This window comes from Mustelus asterias, unplaced genomic scaffold, assembly GCF_964213995.1.
Source record: "Mustelus asterias unplaced genomic scaffold, sMusAst1.hap1.1 HAP1_SCAFFOLD_310, whole genome shotgun sequence".
NCBI lineage: Eukaryota > Metazoa > Chordata > Chondrichthyes > Carcharhiniformes > Triakidae > Mustelus > Mustelus asterias.
This window is the reverse complement of record NW_027590274.1, coordinates 157,236-162,856: the sequence shown is the minus strand read 5'-3', so window position 1 is coordinate 162,856 and position 5,621 is coordinate 157,236. Positions and strand designations below refer to the sequence as shown.

The following is a 5,621-nucleotide window of genomic DNA, read 5'->3' as shown; positions in this document are numbered from 1 at the left end:
GCTTGGGAGTGCTTGTTCTCAAGGTTAACGTGCAGATTCAGTCGGCAGTTCGGAAGGCAAATGCAATGCTAGCATTCATGTCGAGAGGGCTAGAATACAATAGCAGGGATGTATTTCCGAGGCTGAATAAGGCCCTGGTTAAACCCCATTTGGACTATTGTGAGCTGTTTTGGGCCCCGTATCTAAGGAAGGATGTGCTGGCCTTGGAAAGGGTCCACATGAGGTTCACAGGAATGATCCCCAGAATGAAGGGCTTGTCGTATGAGGAACGGTTGAGGACTCTGGCTCTGTACTCGTTGGAGTTTAGAAGGAAAAGGTTGAAACCTGCAGGATACTGCGAGGCTTGGGTAGAGTGGACGTAAAGAGGACGTTTTGATTTTGATTTGATTTGATCGATTATTCTCACATCTATTAACGCACAGTGAAAAGTATTGTTTTTTGCGCGCGATACAGACGAAACATACCGTTCATGGAGAAGGAAAACAAGAGAGTGCAGAATGTAGTGTTACAGTCATAGCTCGGGTGCAGAGAAAGTTCAACTTAATGCAAGGTAAGTCCATTCAAAAGTCTGACAGCAGCAGGGAAGAAGCTGTTCTTGAGTCGGTTGGTACATGACGTTCGACGTTTTACACTTTTTCCTGAAGATAGAAGGTGGAAGAGAGAATGTCCGGGGTGCATGGGGTCCTTAATTATGCTGGCAGCTTTGCCGAGGCAGTGGGAAGTGCAGACAGAGTCAATGATGGGAGGCTGGTTTGCGTGATGGATTTGGCTACATTCACGACTTATTGTAGTTTCTTGCGGTCTTGGGCAGAGCAGAAGCCATACCAAGCTGTGATACAACCAGAAAGAATGCTTGCTATGGTGCATCTGTAAAAACTGGTGAGAGGCATAGCTGACATTCCAAATTTCCTGAGTCTTTTGAGAAAGTAGAGGCATTGGTGGACTTTCTGAACAATAGTGTCAGCATGTGGGGACCAGGACAGGTTGCTGGTGATCTGGACACCTAACAACTTGAAGCTCACGACCTTTTCTATTTCATCCCTGTTGATGTAGGCAGTAAGAAGTCTCACAACACTTAAAGTCCAACAGGTTTATTTGGTAGCAAATACCATAAGCAAATACCAACTGAACCTGTTGGACTTTAACCTGGTGTTGTGAGACTTCTTACTGTGTTCACCCCAGTCCAATGCCGGCATCTCCACATCATGATGTAGGCAGGGGCATGTTCTCCTTTCCGCTTCCTGAAGTCGATGACAATCTCCTTCGTTTTGTTGTCATGGAGGGAGAGATTATTGTTGCCGCACCATTTCACCAGTTTCTCTATCTCATTCCTGTACTCTGTCTCATCATTGTTTGAGATCCAACCCACTACAGTGGTGTCGTCAGCAAACTTGAAAATCAAATTGGAGGGGAATTTGGCCACACAGTCATAGGTATCATAAGGAGTATAGTAAGGGGCTGACAACACAGCCTTGTGGGGCACCGGTGTTGAGGATGATCGTGGAGGAGGTGTTGTTGCCTATCTTTACAGATTATGGTCCGTGAGTTAGGAAGTGCAGGATCCAAACACAGAGCGAGGTGCCGAGACCCAGGCCACGGAGTTTGGGGATGTACTTCGTGGGAATAATGGTGTTGAAGGCTGAGCTGTAGTCAATAAATAGGAATCTGACAGAGGTGTCCTTGTTATCTACGTGTTCCAGCGCTGAGTGCAGCGTTGATGTTTCCACTAGTAGGAAAGACTAGGACCAGAGGGCACAACCTCAGGCTAAAGGGACAATCATTTGAAACAGATATGAGGAGGAATTTCTTCAGCCAGAGTGTGGTGAATCTGTGGAACTCTGGGCCGCAGAAAGTGTGGAGGCCAGATCATTGAGTGTCATTAAGGCAGGGATAGATATGTTCTTGATTAATGAGGGGATCAGGGGTTTGGGGAAAAGGCAGGAGAATGAGGATGAGAAAAATTTCAGCCATGATTAAATGGCGGAGCAGACTCGATGGGCCGAGTGGCAAAATTCTGCTCCTATGTCTCATGGTCTTCTGGTATCATAGCTTCCACTTGGCAAAAAACTGCGTCACATTCAGAGATCTGGAAAAGGAAAGGTCTCTGTTCCACTCTGCTGTGATGCGCGCAGTAAACGCGCGTATTTCAGGGGCAGACAGCCGAGCTGCTGCGTGCCATTCCAACAGAGAAAACGGCTCCTTACTTTCAACGGCACTGATACCTGGGCTGAGGACGGGACTGAGTGAACATATTCAGACAGGTTCCATGAATACAAACAAAAATTCGCACAAATGAATTTTAAGAGGTCAATTAGACTAACTTGAGCACACAAAGTTGAAGCTTCCTCAAATTCTGGTCAGTTGAGTCAGTGAAGCAGCCTATTATATTTGCAGTGATGTCTGCATTCGAGCTCTTGCTGCTGTTTGAACTGAAAGCGGCTGAATCAAGGATTGCGTTTGCCGGGTGTTGTGGCGCGCACCTGTAATCCCGCTGCTGGGAGGCTGAGGCTGCTGGATTGCTTGAGGTCGGGAGTTCTGGGCTGTTGTTCTCTGTGCCGATCGGGTGTCCGCACTAAGATCAGTATCCGCATGGTGTTCTAAGAGGACTCTGGGAGCACCAGGTGTGCTAAGGAGGGGTGAGCCGGCCCAGGTCGGGAACGGAGCAGGCCAAATCCCCTGTGCTCTTCAGTAGTGGGATAGCACCTGTGAATAGAAACAGCAGTGCCGCCTGACCAATACAGCGAGACGCATCCTTTTCTCCACACCTTCAATCGCAGCAAACAAAATATTTTGCCGTTCGCCTCAATACAGACAAACCCGATGCCTCTCTGCCTGCCTCCACACTCACTCCCTCTGCTGCCCCTTTCATTCACTCTCACATCCAATGCCATCACCACATCAATCTATGCAAGTAAACCAAAACATGGACACACACCTTTGACCAACCAACTCTCCACCAGCACTGCACGCTCACCCGCACCATTCTCCAATCCCCACTTTCCTCACTCTCCCCATTCTTTGCCTCCTCAATATCCACCTCACATTTACTGCTCCCTGCTGCTTACGGCAGAAACTGCACTTTTAAAATCTTCAACTTGCACAATCATGTCAGCCACGGCCACAAGAGAGCGCGAACCTCTTCACCTCTTCCCCACATCTCATATCGCGCACATACTTCCCAGCACATCCAACAAGCATTCAAGCTGCCTCTCGGCTCTCATAACTCCTTCTCCTTTATTCATTCCCTCCTGACAATTTCTCCACTGTCAATGTCGAAAGTCTAGACGCTTGTGACTTAATCTAATGCTGTAAATGAGAGAGTGGGAGAGAAAGAAAGGGAGAGAGAGAAAGACAGCAAAATGTTCGTTGTAATTTCAATTTCAGCGTTGATCGCTAACCCACTTTGGCAATTCACCGACCTTCATTGTTCAATGTCCCCTCTACTGAGTCTATCCTAAGGAGGAGGAAACATGTCAAGGGGAGGCCGAGGCATCCACGGCTGACGAGCGAAGTCAAGGACAAGATAAAAGCAAAAGAAAAAGAATACAAAGTGGCGAGGATTAGTGGGAAGCTGGAGGATTGGGATTTTTTAAAAATGCGAGCAGAGGACAACTATAGAAGCAATAAGGGGGGGGGGGGGCGGGTGGAGGGGGGGGGGGGTGTGGGGGAGATGAAATATGATTGCAAGGTAGCCACTAATATAAAAGAAGATAGGAAGTGTTTTTTTCAATATATAATTGATAAGAGAGAGGCAAAAATAGACATTGGATCACGATACAATGAGGCTGGAGAAGTAACAATAGGAAACAAAGAAATGGCAGATGAACTGAGTCGTTACTTTGCATCAGTCCTCACGGTGGGAGACACCAGGGGGATGCCAGAGCTCCAGGAGAATCAGGGGGAACAGGTGACTGCAGTGGCCATCACTAAGGAGAAGGTTCTGGGGAAACTGAAATGTGTAAAGGTGGATAAATCACCGGGACTGGATGGACTACACGACAGGATTCTAAAAAGATAACTGAGGGAATTGTGGAGGCATTGGCAGTGATCTTTCAGGAATCACAGAGGACTGGAAAGTAGCGAATGTAACACCGCTGTTTAAGAAGGGAGGGAGGCAGGAAATGTGAAATTAGAGGCCAGTGAGCCTGACTTCGGTCATTGGCAAGATTATAGAGTCAATTATGAAAGATGAGGTTGCAGAATACTTGGAAGTGCATGATAAAATAGGACTGAGTCAACATGGCTTGGTCAAGGGGTGGTCATGTCTGACAAATCTCTTAGCATTCTTTGAGGAGATGACAAGGAAGTTAGATAAAGGAGAACCAGTGGACGTGATGTATTTCGATTCCCAGAAGGCCTTTGGCAATGTGCCGCATTGGAGACTGTTCAATCTGTTAAGAGAACATGGTGTTAAGCTTAATATCCTGGCATGGATAGAGGATTGGCTGATTGGCAGGAGGCAGAGTGTGGGGATAAAGGGGTCCTTTTCAGGATGGCAGCCGGTGACTAGCGGTGTGCTTCAGGGTCGGTGCTGGGACCACAACTTTTCACAATATACATTAATGTTTCGGAAGAAGGAACTGAAGGCACTGTTGCTAAGTTTGCAGATGATACAAAGATATGCAGAGGGACAGGTAGTATTGAGGAAGCAGGGGGGCTGCAGAAGGACCTGAATAGGTTAGGAGAGTGGGCAAATAAGTGGCAGATGGAGTACAATGTGGAAAAGTGTGAGGTTATGCACTTTGGAAGGAGAAATGGAGGCACAGACTATTTTCTAACTGGGGAAAATCAGAAACACAAAGGGGCTTGGGAGTGCTCGTACTGAAGATTAACATGCAGATTCATTCGGCAGTTAGGAAGGCAAATGCAATGCTTAGCATTCATGTCGAGAGGGCTAGAATACAATAGCAGGGATGTATTTCTGAGGCTGCATCAGGCTCTTGTCAAACCCCATTTGGATTATTGCGTGCAATCATGTGCTGGTCGGCAGCTATAAAATCTACATTCCCTGACCGGGAATCGAACCCGGGCCGCGGCGGTGAAAGCGCCAAATCCTAACCACTAGACCACCAGGGAAGATACAAGCAAACGTTTTAATCTGACCAATACATTGCTGCGTTTTTTCAATACTCGAGAAAGGTTTGGGGGAAAAAAAACCTCATGTTTTGATGGAACACGAATGACTCCTTCAGCCAACAGCAAATTACTGCAGATTCCGGAACTTAAAAGAAAAACTTAAAATGCTCGAAAATCTCAACAGGCATGACGGAATCTCTGGAGAGAGAATAGAGCCAACATTTCAAGTCTGTATGGTCAGTCATCAAAGCTGAAGACAGTAAAAGAGGACGAGATTGATACTTTAAGTGTGGGAGATGCGGGGGTGGGGCGTGGGTGTGGGGGGGTGGGGGGGTGGGGGGGTGGGGTGTGAGGGTGGGAGCCGTGGGTAAGAGTTGACAAAGTTGTGATAGAAAAACAAAACAAACGGAATGTAAATTGTGGCGGCAAAAGGAAAATACTGCGGATGCTGGAATCTGACACAAAAACAGACAATGCTGGAACATCTCAGTAGGTCTGGTAGCATCTATGGAGAGAGAAAAGAGCCAAAGTTCCGAATCTGGATG

The 5,621-nt window shown here is 47.1% G+C and overlaps 1 non-coding gene across 1 annotated transcript; it reads right to left on the bottom strand.

Annotated features, from left to right (window-relative positions):
• Nucleotides 1–5,004: 5,004 nt before the first annotated feature.
• On the bottom strand, nucleotides 5,005–5,076 carry trnae-uuc (transfer RNA glutamic acid (anticodon UUC)). Its single transcript has one exon. It is a non-coding gene; the product is annotated as a tRNA-Glu (tRNA).
• Between the last annotated feature and the right edge of the window lie 545 nt (nucleotides 5,077–5,621).